Raw genomic sequence first — 16945 nt, forward strand, 5'->3', positions numbered from 1 at the left:
AGTCTGTCTTCAATCCCTCTAGTTTTAGCTTGTCAGCAAGTCATACGACATTAACATCGTTAAGGCACAGGCGGAATCTGTGAAAGTTTTCAGCCTACCCAAAGTGGGTACACGATAGGTTTGCATCTTGCCAATCTATGACTCTCGTGATAAACGGAAGACTTCCTGGACTCCTTTGTTAGTAGTCTTCCAATTAAAACATTGGTTTACCATGCCCGCCTCCCGGCCCCTCCTCTGATTGATTCCCCCAGGGCAGGGATCTGATGGTTGGGCGGATCTGCCTGGTGACTGTCACTGCGTCTAGGCTGAATCTGCCTGATGGGAAAATCTGCCTGTTAAGGATCTCTGTCCATAAAGTCAGATTAGCTTCCTGGTACCCCAGTAGGTTGGCCCAGTACAGACCTGGCCAGGGACTCGTGCAAGACTGCAAACACGGCACACTCAGCTTGAAGGTCATAAATCATTCAGGAGGACTTGCTCAGGGAAAAGGAAAGTGACAGTGCTTTGACATGACCCAGGAGTGAACCAGCCACCAAATGGCTATAAATTGGGAATTCTGCCTGGCTCTGAAGCAATCCAGGGATCTTTTTCTAGGTCACCCATTGTTACCTGATTTAACCCTGAGAGGTTGCAGCTCTGCCACTTTTTTCAGGCCATTCTCAGCTCACCTCCCGCTCTCTGATGCTTTTTCTGTTCCTACAGTGGGACCTAGACCTCTTGAAAACCGTCTGATCTCTGGGCGTCCCAAGTCCTCCAAAGTCTCACTGCCAGGGGAATGCTGGATGGTAACCAGATGTGTAGGCCAGAGGCCTGTGTCTGGAGCTGGGATTTTCTGGGAATGACTCGATCATTCCCCAAACTCTTGCGAAGTAAGTGGCTGCTGTAGTCTAGGCTTGCTAAGCAAGACCCAGATCAGTGACTCAGCTCTCCTCACCCTGCACATCTGTAGCAGAGCAGGGTGAGAACGCTGTGTGCCCACCAGGCTGAGCCAGATCTGCCAGGCCATAATTCACAGTGGTAGTGACAGCCAAGAGAAGCTGAAGCCAAATAAAGGCTCGTTCCCATTCTGACCCCTCTCCAGCCTTCTCCCAGGCATGGAGCTCCGTCACTTGAAGGGTTTAGTAGTCGTGTGAAAGCTTTATTCCCTTTCAGATAGCTATTTGAACGTGTGACTCTAGGAGAAAATTGGGGGTCTTATTGAACTCCGGCCCCTCTGGCTGCCTCCCTCGTTGTACATTCTTAATACCGTAAATAAGGATAATAATAATAATTCTTAGGCTTAGTTCTCCCTCTGGTTTCCTTCCCGCCAGACATCAAGGAAGATGACAGAGCTATGCCCTCCCAGGATAGATGGAAGTTTCTTTAGTTAACGGCCATCAAGAGCTTGAAAGGAGGTAAAGGGCCTAGTCTCAGCTTCTTGGGCACCTGGCTGGATAGGAGCTGGCAAAACTGCTTTAGCAGGAAAAAGAGATGTTCCTTTATTTTTATCGTACTGTTAGGTGTCGGAGAGCCAGACGGTGCCTGCAGACTACAAGTACAGGGCACAGGGATCAAAAGGGGCAGGGCCGGGGGTCTGATCACCATGGCGTTAGCCATGGATGCCGTACCGTGCATGACACTCTTGCCATCCGTTCTCCACTCTCTTTCCATCCCTCGCCTCCTCCCTGGTCCCTGTCTCTCCTAGGTTGACTGGGAATAGGCTGGCAAGAGAACCTATCTTAGGCACATCAACAGCTTGTCCTGCTCTGACAAGGTACCCATCCTCCTCCATCTCCTCATATTCTGCCTTCTGTGTCCCTAATCTTTCCTCTCATCTACATCTTCTTTCCTAACCTCTCTCCAAGTTTACTTTAACCCCTTTGTCCTGCTCCCTTGACTGCATTTCCTTCTTGTTCTGTTTCCCCTATATCCAACCCTATAAATTCTAATTTCCACTTCCCTACCATGTCTACCAACCATGTCTCTTGGGAGCTCTCGTGGCATCTTCTCCAGTTGTCCCCACCCAGGCCCTGATTCTGCTACCCTCTCGCCATCTGGCCTGGTGCCCTTCTTCCTGTCAATCTGAGCTAATCCCAAATCCTGGGCCCCAGACAAATTCTGTTTTTTTTTTTTAAAAAACGGTATATTTAAAGCAACTTCTATGTGCCAGGCACTGTATTAAGCGCTGGCTTGGATCGGGTTGGACACAGTCCCTGTGCCACGTGGGGACTCACAGTCTTAATCCCCATTTTCCAGATGAGGGACCTGAGGCCCAGAGAAGTGAAGTGACTTGCCCAAGATCACACAGCAGACAAGTGGTGGAGCGGGATTAGAACCTATGTCTCTCTGACTCTCAGGCCCATGCTCTATCCACTATACTATGCTGCTTCTTTAATCAGCTACAGACAAGTGAGGGAGTCAGATTTAGAACCCAGGTCCCTCTGACTCCCAGGCCTGTGTTCTATCTACTAGATCATGTTGTATCTCGTTTTCCTACCTGAGAAAATGGCAGCTTTGCTGTTACTGCTTTTGCACTCACAACAGGGAGGGAACTCAGCAGCTGCTACTGGAGCTGGAAGGATGTGGAGATCAACTGGGTTTCCCTAGTGGGCATGGGATGAGCCTGGTTTCCATCCGAGGGAACAGAGTAGGTCTCCCATGAAGATCCCTTCTCTTCTCTGGGCTACTTTGTAAAGTATAAGCTCGAGACTGTAAGCGCCTTATGGGCAGGGAATGTGTCTGCCAACTCTATTATAGTGTAAAGCGCTTAGTACAGGGCTCTGCACACAGTAAGCGCTCAATAAGTACGATGTGAATGAATGAATGAATGAATGAATGAATAAATACCCTTGATCGATTGTCCTGATTTAGCTGTCAGAGGAACAGCTAAGATCAGAGAGCCCATAACTGGGCAGGGATCGTCTCTATCTATTAGCGAATTGTACGTTCCAAGAGCTTAGTACGGTGCTCTGCACATAGTAAGTGCTCAGTAAATACTATTGAATGAATGAATGAATAAAAAACAGAGAATCAACTCCCCTTGAAAGGCTGCCAGGGTTCCTCGAGATACTGCTTCTCCCTATAAACCAGAGAAGGAGCAGAACCAGATTGAGGGGGTCACTGGGTCTGGAACAGGGCTGAACTCCGGGCCTCCGGGGCTGAATTAGGGAGGAGGGTGATGTGAGAAGCGGAAAGTCCTTTATTTTTGCCTCATCTCTCTCCTCCCTGGTCCCGAGAGGCTTCTCAGCTCGGAGCCTACCGGAGTGACAATCTGCGTAGATCCCCATGAGCAACTGCCCACTGGGGCCCTGGCGATACAGGCCTCTGAGCATTTTTCCACTGCATCAGATTAGTCTTGGCTCTAGGAAGAAGGCAGCCGTTTTGGCCACGTCCAGGAAGGAAACAGGAGCAGTAAAAAGAGAAGCCTCACCTAGGTGAGCACCTGGAGTTCCCATCAAGCATGTCCCATGCCACTCATGATACCTTGCCTGCACACTGACCCTCTACTCTCTTCTGTCCTCCTGACTCAGGCCAAATAGAGAGGGCCCAACAACTTCTGGACATACTGCCCCCAAGGGACATTCCATCAGATGCAGGAGCTAAGGGCAGTGACCCCCAGCTCCTCTGGGTTTGCCCCTGCATGTCACTGGGTGAGAGGCGGGGGAGGGCCAGAAGGAGCCACTGACGTCCATTCACAGCTTGGCAACACTCCATCAGGGGCTGAGTTACTCCCGAGGGAGCCCTGGAACTTCTGGGAAGTTACTGGGAACGCCGCAAACCCTGCCCAGCTGCCAGAGGGCCAGATGCCTCCCTGGCCTCCCCTCAGAGAAAGTTGGGATTTCTGGAGGAAGAGAGTGCTGAGAGTGCTGATGAGAGTTGGATCTCATCTTGGGCCGGCAGGGCCTGCTCTTTGGCATATATTCTCCATTACCTGCGTGAATCTATTTTCCTCTGGTACCCTGGCTTCTAGCAGGCAACCGTCTCTGTCGCTCTCTGACGCTGAACTGCACCTGGCTCTGGTCCACTACTCCTGACCTCAGCTCTTCACCTTCATCAGCACAGATTTGCTTCTCTCGCTGCAGTTGGACTGTCCGACTAAGTTGGGCCTGGTGGCTCTGGGCTGTCCTCTCTTTTCATATGGCCCCTCCTATTGCCTCAGCCCTAGTTATGGCACCAACTCTGACAGGCACACCACACCCTCACCAGACCCAGGGGCACTTGTTAGCAGGAATATGAAGGCCCGTCCCTCCATCCTGTGGGCCGGCCTTGCAACGGGGAAGGGCGAGGAGCAAAAGGAGGTAGGAAGGGATGCGTTCCCTCTCTGAAAGGACAGTGGAAACTGGCCTTTATTTGCCACATCTTTACCCAAGACCTCTGGCAAGCGGCCTAGGGAATCCATTTGCCCAGTTCTTGCTCCACGCCCCTTGGGGCTCCAGCTGATGAAACAGGACCTGGCTCTTCTCTGCCCCACAGGAGGCTTTCCTTGCCCCTTCCCTTGTTATGAAAACTCAGCGGGCTCTAGGAAGGCCCCTGTTGTAGAGGGCTGACATGCAGACAGCCAAGACCATTCTCAGTCAATCAGTTATGCTTATCGAGGGCTTATAGGGTGCAGAGCATTGTGCTAAGTGCTTGGGAGAGTATAATGCCACAGAGTTGGTAGATTTTTTCCTGCCCACAAGAAGGTAAGAGCCTAGAACTATGGGACTGCTGCGATCAACAGGAGCAGTGGCTGAAGCTCTCCAGCAGCAAACTCAGTGATGGGGGATGGCGGAGGGAGCCAGAGGGGGTGGAGGGGGTCCCTGACCCACACTCCCCCTAGTCTCTTCTAGCTCTCAGCCTGGAGGGTCCAGAGCTTGGGGAAGAGAGATCTCTGTGAGAAATGAGGACACTATAAATCCCGGGCGGGAAAGGCTTGGGGCTGGGGGAGAATGGATCGGAGAGCGGCAGCACCAACCACAGCAGCAGCAGCAGGAGAAACGGACACTGCGGATGGCGGATAAGAAACATTTGCAAAGCTGGGGAAGGTGAACCTGAGCTGAGGAACAGTAGGGAATGAGGACTTCCTTGGGTCTTAGTGATTTCCCTGTGGATGGAGGGTTGGTGGGGGGAGAATATAATAATAATAATAGTGTTCGTATTTATTAAGCGCTTACTATGTGCCAAGCACTGTTCTAAGCGCTGGGGGAGATACAAGATAATCAGATGGTCCCACGTGGGGCTCACAGTCTTCATCCCCATTTTACAGATGAGGTAACTGAGGCAAAGAGAACTTAAGTGACCTGCCCAAGGTCACACAGCCAACAAGTGGCAGAGCCGGGAATAGACCACTAGGCATGGTTCCTTAGGCTACCCAGGACTGAAAAACTTTCTTTTCCACCTCTCCTTTGGGGTCAGTCACAGCTCTTCCCATATTATTATTATTAATGGTAGTAGTATTCACTCTGCTGTATTAATGAATCAACTATTTATTGAGCACTTACTATGTGTAGAGCAGTGTTCTAAGCGCTAGGGAGAATAGAATAGGATGCAAGAGAAATTAGCAGACATTTTCCTTCCCATAATGAGCTTACCTACCAACTCTGTAATATTTTACTCTCCTAAGTTCTGCACACAATAGGCCCTCCTCAATAAATACCATTGATTGATTTATCTATATCTGTGGGTGGCAGGGACCCGTGGCTGGGACGCCCTTTGATCTCTCCTTCGCTCAGTTTTCAAAATGCCCATGTGTCCTCTATCCTAAAAAAAACCCCTCTCTCAGCCCCTTTGCACTTTATATCGCCCCATCTTGCTCCTATCATTCCTGTCCAACCCCTCGAACGAGTTTTGTAAACACCTACTGTCTCCATTTTATCTCCTCCGACTCCCTCCTTGAACCCTCTTCTATAATCTGGCTTCCACCCCCTCTATTCCAATGAAAATGATCTGTCCAAGGTCACCAGTGACTTCCTCTTTGCCAAATCTAACAGACTCTACCACTTCCTAATCCTCCTTGACCTCTCGGCAGCCTTTGACATTACACACCAACCCCTTTCCTGGAAAAAATATGCAACCTCGCTCTTTCTGACACAGTTCTAGTCTGGTTCTTCTCCTCCCTGTCTAGCAGCTCCTTTTCAGCAAACAGCCTCTTCGCGGACCTCCCTGCCTCCAGCCTCTCCTCTCTCTCCAGTCCATTTTCACTCTGCTGCTGCTCCTCCGCATCTATTAGCTCTTTCATACTCTCTATTGAGAAGTATTGTGCCCAAAGGAAAGGAGCACAGAACTGGGAATCAGGAGACCTGGGTTCTAATCCCATTTCTGACATTTTCCTTCTGTGTGTCCATGGGCAGATCACTTAACTTCTCTGTGCTGCAGTTTGCTCAGCTGTAAAATGGAGATTTCCTCCTTCTTTCTTAGACTGTGAGCCTTATTTGGATCAAGGATTATGCCTGCTCTGATTGTACTGTACTTAAGCCAACATTCAGCTCAGTGTTTGACACACAGTAAGTGCGAAACCAATACCAAAATTATTATCACTGCCCTCCCAAGTGTTTATACAGTGTTCTGCACAGAATAAAGTGCCAGTAAAAGTGATTGATGGATTGATTGATTGTTTGAGTTGAGGAAGTGCTGATCCAGGACTTCTCCCCGAGAGCAGTCTCCTTCTTATCGTAGGTGAAAGGATCTTGGAAGACCAAGCAAACCAATCCCCTGCCTCCTTGACTGATGACAGGATTACAGTCTGTCAATCAGTACTATTTATTGAGCATCTATGGATGCAGGACTGTACTAAGCACTTGGGAGAGCACACTAGAGATAGAAGACATGAACCCTGCCCTCTTAGAGCTTACAATCTAGTAGGGGAGACAGACACATAGTTTTTACAGGTAGGGGAATAAAGAAAATGGATAAATGAAGATGAAGGTGAGTGAGTGCTTAAATAGTAGAGTTTGCAAGTCTAGATCTTCAGAAGTGGTTGTGAGTGCATAAGTATGGGGGTGGTAGAAAATTATTAGTGTTATGGAGGTAGTTGGGAGGCTCTGACCTGAGAAAAAGAAAAATTAATCTGAGAAGGCCTCCTGGAGGAGGTGAAATTTCCAGTAATAATAATAATTATTATTATTATGGTATTTGTTAAGCACTTACTATGTGCCAAGCACTGTTCTAAGTGCTGGAGTAGATACAGGGTAATCAGGTTGTCCTACATGTGGTTCACCGTCTCAATCCCCATTTTACAGATGAGGTAACTGAGACACAGAAAATTTAAGTGGCTTGCCCACAGTCACACAGCAGACAAGTGGCAGAGCCGGGATTACAACCCACCTCCTCTGACTCCCAAACCCGTGCTCTTTCCACTAAGCCACACTGCTTCTCTTCTAGTCCTATGTGCCTCTCCCCTTCCTACCTCCCTTCCTTGTATGCACTTCCCCCCTCAGAGCAAAGGGGTTGAGGACACCAGTTCTGGCCTTGGCTTCTAGTACCTCTTTCTTTTCAGCTCTTCTTGGCTCTAAGAGAGCTTGGAGAGTCCATGGGTGTCGTTACTCAGGGAGAGACAGAGACTGAGCCAGGCTGAATCCCATCCTGCTATTGGGCCCTGCCAAAGTTCGGTGCCCTCCTCAACTTCTCACTATCTTTCTGTTCTTCCCTTCAATCTACTGCTAAATCTTCCTGGTTCTTCCTGGTTCCTACAGAACATTTCCCGGGCCCACCTCCTCTTCCTCACCCAGACAGCTATCAACCTGATCCAATCTCTTGTCGTATTATGGTTAGACCACAGTCAGCTTTCTCCCTACCTCCAGCCTCTCCGCCTCCAATCCCTTCCACATCCTGCTGCATGAATCTTCTTCCTGAAGCTCTACTCAATACACAACTCTCCACTCTCAAAACTCTAATGCTTTTCTTCCCTCTCTACATCACGCAGAAACTCCTTACAACTGGCTTTAAGGCTCTCTCCCAATTTGCCCTATCTTATGTATTAGCCCTCTTCATTCATTCATTCATTCAATAGTATTTATTGAGCGCTTACTGTGTGCAGAGCACTGTACTAAGCACTTGGAATTTACAATTCAGCCCTCTTCATGTGCTACTCCTCAGGTAACTGTCTTGGTCCTCGCAAGCTAAGCTTCTAATGGCTCCTCCCATTTGATTCTTCATCCCCTAGCTCATGCTGGAGCATCTTTCACCCTACAATCTCCCCATTCTCCAGCTTTCACAGTTTCAAAGCCCCTTTAATATTCCTCTGCCTTCAGGAAACCTGCCCCGACTAATTCATATCATCCAAGTTGCATTAATTCAACAGCCACCCTTAGCAGTTATAGATTTCATTTTGGTTTTCTCCTCAATACTTTAAATATATATAACTATAATAAATATGTCATTTGTACTTATATATTTCTATTTAGATTCATATTTTTATATGGATTGCTTGTGGTTTTATTTCATCTTAATATACTTGAATTCTTCCTCTTATATTCTCCTATAAATACTATTTGTAAATCGTTTTCCTCTGTCTGTCTTCCCGATTAGATTGTGAGGCCTTTGAGGGCAGGGAATGTGTATCTTGCTTCTCTTTTACTCTTTCAAGCGCTTAATTCAGTGCTTTGCATTCAGTAAGCATTCAGCAATCAATCAATCACTGATGGATTGATCAGAGGTAGAATGCTCCCAGCCTGGTGCTCCCCTTTCTCCCTCCCTCAACTCTTTATCCCTTTCCAAGGACTCTCCTCCCCCCTTTCCTATCTCCTTTTTCCCTCTTCTCAGTCCCACTTGCTGTTTCATGTCCCATCCGCTCTCTCTCCTCTTCCCCTTCCCATCCCTTTCCCCTCTTCTTTCCCCCAGCCTTCCGTTCTCTTATCCCTCTCCTCTTTAGGCTCCTGTTCCTCTCTTCCCTAGGTTCCCTTATGTCCTCCCTTGCCCAGTTTCCACAGGACCCTGAAAGGCCTGCTCTGTGGGTCAGCTTTTCCCCACCCGCCTCTCCTTTGCTGGGTTGGGGAAGGGGAAGGTGCTGGTGTCATGGAAAATCCCTGCAGCAGCCAAGGTCAGTGTTTGTAGACACAGCCTGGCCCAAGGCCAGGCCCAAACTCCCTCCTCCTAGCTCCTTCCAGGACTTTTCTCCAGGCTCTGCTCAGAAAGCCTCCTTCTGGCCCCTAACTCTGAACAAAAGTACCACAGTGCGCCCTGACAGCCCACTGTTCCCTGGGGTCTTGGGGGGATTAGGAAGGATTCTTAGAACTGGTCCTTTTTTTCTTGCTATGGGAAGACCTTTGGACAGTCAGTCATTCTAGGGAACACTGGTAGCCGGTTCCCTCTGGACTGTGGAACTGTGAGGCCACACAATAGAAGCCATCACAGGAGAAGATGGAGCTGGCTTGGTTCAGAGTCAGAATGGAACGGATTCACTTAGAACCCCTGTACCAGGATTAAGGGGAACCGTCAGAGACAATTGCCCCCTCCACCCTGCAGTCTGTGGAGCAACCACACCTCCCAGTTTGCACTTCCGTGACACGCTTTCAGGGTTACTCTTCATTTCCCGAGTCTAAATTCGGCAGTGGTTTTAGTCACCCAGGGAGGGAGATGAGAGTCATATTGTGGGGTCTTAGGGAGGCTCAGTGGGTTCCCTACACAGTGACCCTCAAAGAGACCAGCTGTGCAAGTGCCATCTTGCCTCCGCTCAAAGACTAGGTCAAAATATTCTATTACACCAGACCAGGGGTAAGGAGCCCAGACATCCTGATTTTGCTGGGCCAATCCCAAACTTCTGAGGTGTGTCCCTGGGCACACCCATAGGCTGCAAGATCGGACTCTTGGGAAACAGCAAGGGGAAGAATCCTTAGTGCATATCATGTTAGTTTGCGTCTGAGGGTTATTCACATCTCCCTTTGTTGCCTGATAACACAAATTCTCATTCAGTATCTTCCAGAGGCCCCAGTAATCCCCCATATTCCCTAAAAGATTCTCAGGTAAGGCTTCCTCATCTTCCCTCCCAAACCCGGTCCTCTCCCAGACTTCTCTATCACCGTGGATGGCACGACCATCCTTCCCGTCTCTCGGGCCCGCAATCTCGGTGTCATCCTTGACTCGTCCCTCTTGTTCACCCCACACATCCTATCCGTTACCAAGACCTGCCGGTTTCACCTCTACAATATCGCCAAGATCCGCCCTTTCCTCTCCACCCAAACGGCTACCTTACTATTACGGGCTCTCGTTATATCCCGGCTAGACTACTGTGTCAGCCTTCTCTCTGACCTCCCTTCCTCCTCTCTCGCCCCGCTCTGGTCTATTCTTCACTCCGCTGCCCGGCTCATCTTCCTGCAGAAACGATCTGGGCATGTCACTCCCCTTCTTAAACAACTCCAGTGGTTGCCTATCGACCTCCGCTCCAAACAAAAACTCCTCACTCTAGGCTTCGAGGCTCTCCATCACCTTGCCCCTTCCTACCTCTCCTCCCTTCTCTCTTTCTACCGCCCACCCCGCACGCTCCGCTCCTCTGCCGCCCACCTCCTCACCGTCCCTCGGTCTCGCCTATCCCGCCGTCGACCCCTGGGTCACGTCCTCCCGCGGTCCCGGAACGCCCTCCCTCCTCACCTCCGCCAAACTGATTCTCTTTCTCTCTTCAAAACCCTACTTAAAAATCACCTCCTCCAAGAGGCGTTCCCAGACTGAGCTCCTCTTCCCCCTCTACTCCCTCTGCCATCCCCCCTTTACCTCTCTGCAGCTAAAGCCTCATTTTCCCCTTTTCCCTCTGCTCCTCCACCTCTCCCTTCCCATCCCCACAGCACTGTACCCATCCGCTCAACTGTATATATTTTCATTACCCTATTTATTTTGTTAATGAATTGTACATCGCCTCGATTCTATTTAGTCGCCATTGTTTTGACGAGATGTTCTTCCCCTTGACGCTGTTTATCGCCATTGTTCTCGTCTGTCCGTCTCCCCCGATTAGACCGTAAGCCCGTCAAACGGCAGGGACTGTCTCTATCTGTTGCCGACTTGTTCATCCCAAGCGCTTAGTACAGTGCTCTGCACATAGTAAGCGCTCAATAAATACTATTGAATGAATGAATTAATTAATTCAGAGCTCTCTACAGGTTTTCCTGCCCATCTAACCTCTGTCATTCCTGCCACGCCTCTCCCAGTTCCCCAACACGGTCGCCTATAACCCTTTGAACATGGGCAAAGCCCCGGACGCATAAACCCCATAATGGAGGTGAGAGGGCCATTAGATTCCGGAGCCTGCAGATTGTCAGGGTGAGTCCTGTGGCCCTTTCCTCTCCTTTCTGTGGCTTATTTTAAGTTGCCATAGCTTAACCAGAGAAGAGTTTTCTCAACAGCCACCCCGGAGAGGAAGGCCCCTGTGGAGCCAGGGGGTGTATCCATGGCTGAGAGAGGATGCAATTTCCTTGGGGAAAAATAATAATTTCATCACTGCCTGCTGGACCCCAAGCAGAAAATTAAAAAAATTCTTGGCCAATGCCCATTCCTCGGCCTTTACACGATACCACTTCCCTCTTCACCCTCCGGCACCTGGTAAACCAGCTCAGAGGCCACTTTCTCTAGGATCCTCCCAGAATAGGCACTGTTATCCATGGGTTGGCTGAGCCCCCCGGTGGGGATTCGGCCTTTGAAGACTCTTAACTTGCAACTCTGAGTGCCTGGGCAGCTTTCGGACTCCTGGAAGGGTTGGTTCAGCTTTGGCTCCCATGGATTTTCAGTTATCCAGGGCTCCCTGGACTGTGAGCTTGAGCTGAAGTTCCAGGAACTGATCACCTAGGCCTGGGATGAATGACTCTAGGCAGATGGGCCTGTGCCAGAGAGGGTACTGCAGATCTTGCCCTGGTTCAAAGGCTTAAGATCCCCAGAAGCCCCAGGGACTGGTGATGTGGACATGGGGCCCAAACGTTGGGATTCTGGCTGGATTGTAAGCGAAAGGCCTATGACTCCTCTGTCTTTCACGGCAGCAAACTTGAAAAAGGGGATGTTGTTTATGCCCCCTCGCACCCCACCATATAGGGTGCTGTTTCGTCACAGTGGACATGAATGCACGACCACAGAGCTGGGCTGCCTCCCAATGAAGTAGATCCAGTCTGCAGGCCCGGGACACCCTGGAGGCAGCAGCATCCTTCCCGGCCAGGACCCTACTAATAATAATAACGTTGGTATTTGTTAAGCGCTTACTATGTGCAGAGCACTGTTCTAAGCACTGGGGTAGATACAGGGTAATCAGGTTGTTTCACATGAGGCTCACAGTTAATCCCCATTTTACAGATGAGATAACTGAGGCACGAGAAGTTAAGTGACTTGCCCACAGTCACGCAGCTGACAAGTGGCAGATCCAGGATTCAAACCCATGACCTCTGACCCCCAAGCCTGGGCTCTTTCCACTGAGCCACGCTGCTTCTCATTAGCCTTCACTCAACAGAAGGACAGACAATGTGGGCAGCCGGGAGCGGGAAGCTACTCTGAGTGTGTGTACATTAGCCCAGTAGTTCAAGCAAGAGTTGTTTACTTCTAGAGTGAGTTCAGATTGGCTCAGATAAGAACGGTTCCCCAAGGGCCTAAAGGCACTGGAGGGGAGGGAGGAAGGGTGAGAAATGTCCTTGTGTCCAGCAGATGGGCGGAGCAGGGGCTGGGGCACGTAATCTGTTAGAGCCAGTAGCCTGCTAGCAAGTACCTTAGGAGATGCTAAATCGTTTTGGGTTGCAAAATAAGAAAAGTTATCAAAGGGGATTCGACTGATATACAGACACAGCCAAGAAGAAAGGAATATAATGGTTGTCAGGAAAAGGACAGCCTTGTCTCACACTTTGGGGTGACCCACCCAGCTAACTGCATTCATTTGGGGCCCTTATACCAACAGTCATCCCACACCCCCCCCTCAGGCTTTCCTTTGGCTACATTTTCCGGGGTAGGAAAGTATGTTTAAAAATTACAGTGCAAGTGTGATTTTCCACACTAATGGAAGTGGAGATAATCAGCTCTCTCCCTCCTACTTTACCTCCTGCTCTCTACTAAACCCAGCCCTCCCGCTTAATGCCAACCTACTCTCTTTAGCTTGATCTCTTCTATCTCGCCACCGACCTTTTGTCCGCATCCTCTGACCTGCGACAGTCCACCACTGTCCCCACCTTCAAAACTCTCCTAAAATCTCATCTCCTCCAAGAGGCCTTTCATAACTTAGCCCTCATTTCCTCTCTCCACCCTCCCCTCTGTGTCACAAATGCAGTTGCCTTCGTACCACTTAAGAACCTTTGACTCTCCAGCCCCACAGCACTTCGTACATATCCTATACAGTACTATTTCTCCTATTTGTATTTTATTTTAGTACCTGTCTCCCCCGTAGACTGTAAGATCCTTGTGATCAGGGATAGTGTATATCAACACTACTGTAGTGTACTTTTCCAAGCCCAAGCTCACCAAAAGTGCTCAGTAAATACCTTTGATTGATTGACTGATTCACTCTGGGGAAGTAGTGGAGATAATAACCAAAAGTAGATAATAATACCTTGTCACACCTTCTCTCCTATTTTCCAATTTTCCCTCCTGCTCCCACTATTTGTAAATCTTTTGTGTCTGTCTCCCCTGCATTGGATTGCAAGCTCCGTGAGGGTAGAGAATGTTTATCTTGCACCTATTATACTCTCCAAAGCATTTAGTATAGTGCTTTGCAATCAGTAAGTAGTCAGTGCTCGTTAAGCACCGTGAATGAGGTTGCTGATGGAAAAGATGAAGTTACCACCCAGCATGCACGACGTATAGTACACACTCCCAGGCAGGTAGACGCAAACATGCCCAGGCACGCAGATTCACACCCGAAAGTGCTCTGGGATCCTGACCCACCACCTACATATGCTTAAAATCTAGCAGGGAGACCAGTCATAGAAGAAATTACAGATTGCAAGTGAGGGAGCTTTGCCAGGCCGTGGAATAGCTGGTCTTCCCTTCCGTTTGGCCACATCCTTATTTGTGGGTGTAGCAGCAACTTGAGATATGAAGGACAGCACAATCTTTTCAGAAGGGCCTCTTGGTTCTAAGCAGGGGAGAAACAAGTCCAGCGGCGGAAGGAGAGGAAAACAGTGAAGTGATTTAGATAGGGAGATTAAGGAGGCTTGGCTCTGGCCCGGTGTGTGCCACTCTGCTCTAGCCCTAAAGACATTGGAAAGAGGAACAGATGGCAAACGCACCAACAGGGAAACTGGCAGAAAGAAGAAGAAAACAGAGCCTGGTCTCTGGGCAGGCTGAGAGAGGGGATGGAGAGAGAGAGGGATGGTTGGCTGAGTCCTTGAGAATCTCCTGGACAGGAGGGCCCAGCCCAATCCAGTCTAGGCTCAGCCTAGTCTGACCCAAACCACAAAACTGTGGGTTCTGGGTTCTGGGTTCCTCTAGACATAAGCTCCTTTTGGACAGGGAACAGCTCTACCAACTATATTATATTGTACTCTTTCAAGTGTTTAGCACAGTGCTCCACACAAGTAAGCATTCAGTAAAAATGACTGACCGACTGATTCAGCTCAGCAGTCAGCTGGGCCTGACTTCACTTCCGAGGGGAGAGGAGAGGAAGAGGAAGGCTGAGTACGTGATGGCTGCCCCTATGAGCTGCTGGGAAAGAGATCTCTGGGCCCATGTGATTTGTTACCCCAAAGGTCAATTCCACAGCCCCCGTGCTTATCTACGGCCGTTATCTTCTCTAGCCTTAGGAGATCGCCCCACATTTACTCAGTCCATCCAGGACTCGTGTGGGACCCCAGTCTAAAGAACCTATTTCAGTTGAATAAGTTGAAAGTCGCTTTTCACTAAGCCCAGACAAACCAAGACAGCCCCGTCCAATCTGGAACAAAGCAAAGAAGGGACCCTTAATGGCTGGTTGAGAAGCGATACAGAGTCCATCAGTTTCGTAATGGCTCTGATGATATTTCACTTGAAAGTCAGCTAACGTTAGGAAGATTGGATAATGGTGTTCCTGGCCCAAAGTCAGCCATCTAGGACCCAAACATGCTAGGCTAAAGTTGTATGGCAGGATTTTTTTCCCCACGAGACTCCATCCTTGTGCCTCCTGATAAGTCTAGCTGACTGAATTGAGCTTCCGCTGCCATTCAGGGAAAGAGAAAAGGTAGGGCTAATGGGTTCGTTCTATCAGCCAATTGAAGAGGGATTTTTTGCTAATGTCTCATGTCACAAATCCACTGAGAAGTACTGAAAAACACTAAGTTGAAGTCATGCAGGCAGAGTTTCTTTTTTTTCCTGGTTTGAGGGCATCCTTAGGTCGACTCTTAATTGGTCTGAGAATCTGCCTGGTTTCCAGCTGCTGCCTGGAAGTGCCCATTCTTCTGCTCTTGTCGGTTAAGGATTTGGAAGGATTTTTCCATTTAGTAACCGATCCTGTGGGACTCCATACCCCAGGATCCAAGAAGCCCTTGGCACTCAGAGCTTAAGGGAAGGGAAGTCTTGTTTGGTAACGGTGCTGCTCTGCACTAGGGAAAAGAGCAGAAGCGAGAACAGCAGCTCCTGCAGTTCCAGGAAACGGCTCCAACCTCCTATCTGGCCGGGTCTCTCCCCGGGGCTGGAGGAAGAGGGAAGACAAGTGAAGCAATTGCCCTAGGCTTGTGCCAAGTGAGGTGCTGTGTTAGTTGAGGTGACCCCGCCAGCATGAAATTGCTTCCAGAACTACTGCTGTGGCTCCTACAGGGAGGGTTGGAGAGGTCTGTGGGGGTTGGGGAGTTGCAGGGCCTCCTCCTCCTCCTCCTCTTCCTCCCTTCCCATCCCTCCACTGTGCAATCTATGCCACTGTGCCCCTGTTACTCTGGCCCAGGTCCAGGGCTCCTACCAGGGAGCAGCACAGCCCTGGAGCCTGGTCAAGTGTCTCCTCAGACCCTGGAGCCAGGTCAAGTGTCTCCTCAGACAGCTCTGGATTGGCCCATTTCAGGCTGGGTTTCCTCTCCCATACCACCCACTTCCCCGGCTCAAAAGCTGTACTGAGTCCATGTGGGACCTCGGGCTGGAGAGATCGCCAAAGCAGGCAACAGCGGGAAGCTGCAGATAGTGGGCTGGGGGCTACATTCAGATTCCTGCGGGGCAGCGGCAACAACGTGATGTTGCCAGTGGTCCTGGGCCCTGCACCACCCTACAATGGGTCAGGAGCCAGACTTCCCATCCACCTCCATCTCAGCCCCGCCCGCCTGGGCTCCAGAGGCTAACCTGAGGCCTCGCAGAGAGGTGGCGGCTTATTCATTCATTCATTCAATAGTTTTTATTGAGCGCTTACTATGTGCAGAGCACTGTACTAAGCGCTTGGGATGAACAAGTCGGCAACAGATAGAGACAGTCCCTGCCGTTTGACGGGCTTACAGTCTAATCGGGGGAGACGGACAGACAAGAACAATGGCACTAAACAGCGTCAAGGGGAAGAACATCTCATAAAAACAATGGCAACTAAATAGAATCAAGGCGATGTACAATTCATTAACAAAATAAATAGGGTAACGAAAATATATACAGTTGAGCGGACGGGTACAGTGCTGTGGGGATGGGAAGGGAGAGGTGGAGGAGCAGAGGGAAAAGGGGAAAATGAGGCTTTAGCTGCGGAGAGGTAAAGGGGGGATGGCAGAGGGAGTAGAGGGGGAAGAGGAGCTCAGTCTGGGAAGGCCTCTTGGAGGAGGTGATTTTTAAGTAAGGTTTTGAAGAGGGAAAGAGAATCAGTTTGGCGGAGGTGAGGAGGGAGGGCGTTCCAGGACCGCGGGAGGACGTGACCCAGGGGTCGACGGCGGGATAGGCGAGACCGAGGGACGGCGAGGAGGTGGGCGGCGGAGGAGCGGAGCGTGCGGGGGTGGGCGGTAGAAAGAGAGAAGGGAGGAGAGGTAGGAAGGGGCAAGGTGATGGAGAGCCTTGAAGCCTAGAGTGAGGAGTTTTTGTTTGGAGCGGAGGTCGATAGGCAACCACTGGAGTTGTTTAAGAAGGGGAGTGACATGCCCAGATCGTTTCTGCAGGAAGATGA

At 49.9% G+C, this 16945-nt stretch overlaps 1 protein-coding gene across 3 annotated transcripts in view; it reads right to left on the reverse strand.

The window, feature by feature from the left end:
- KCNK3 (potassium two pore domain channel subfamily K member 3) overlaps positions 1-16945 on the reverse strand; it is a 48635-nt gene that overhangs the window by 10871 nt on the left and 20819 nt on the right. The window lies entirely within an intron of this gene.

Source organism: Ornithorhynchus anatinus, chromosome 9, assembly GCF_004115215.2.
Source record: "Ornithorhynchus anatinus isolate Pmale09 chromosome 9, mOrnAna1.pri.v4, whole genome shotgun sequence".
In the NCBI taxonomy this organism is placed as follows: Eukaryota; Metazoa; Chordata; class Mammalia; order Monotremata; family Ornithorhynchidae; genus Ornithorhynchus; species Ornithorhynchus anatinus.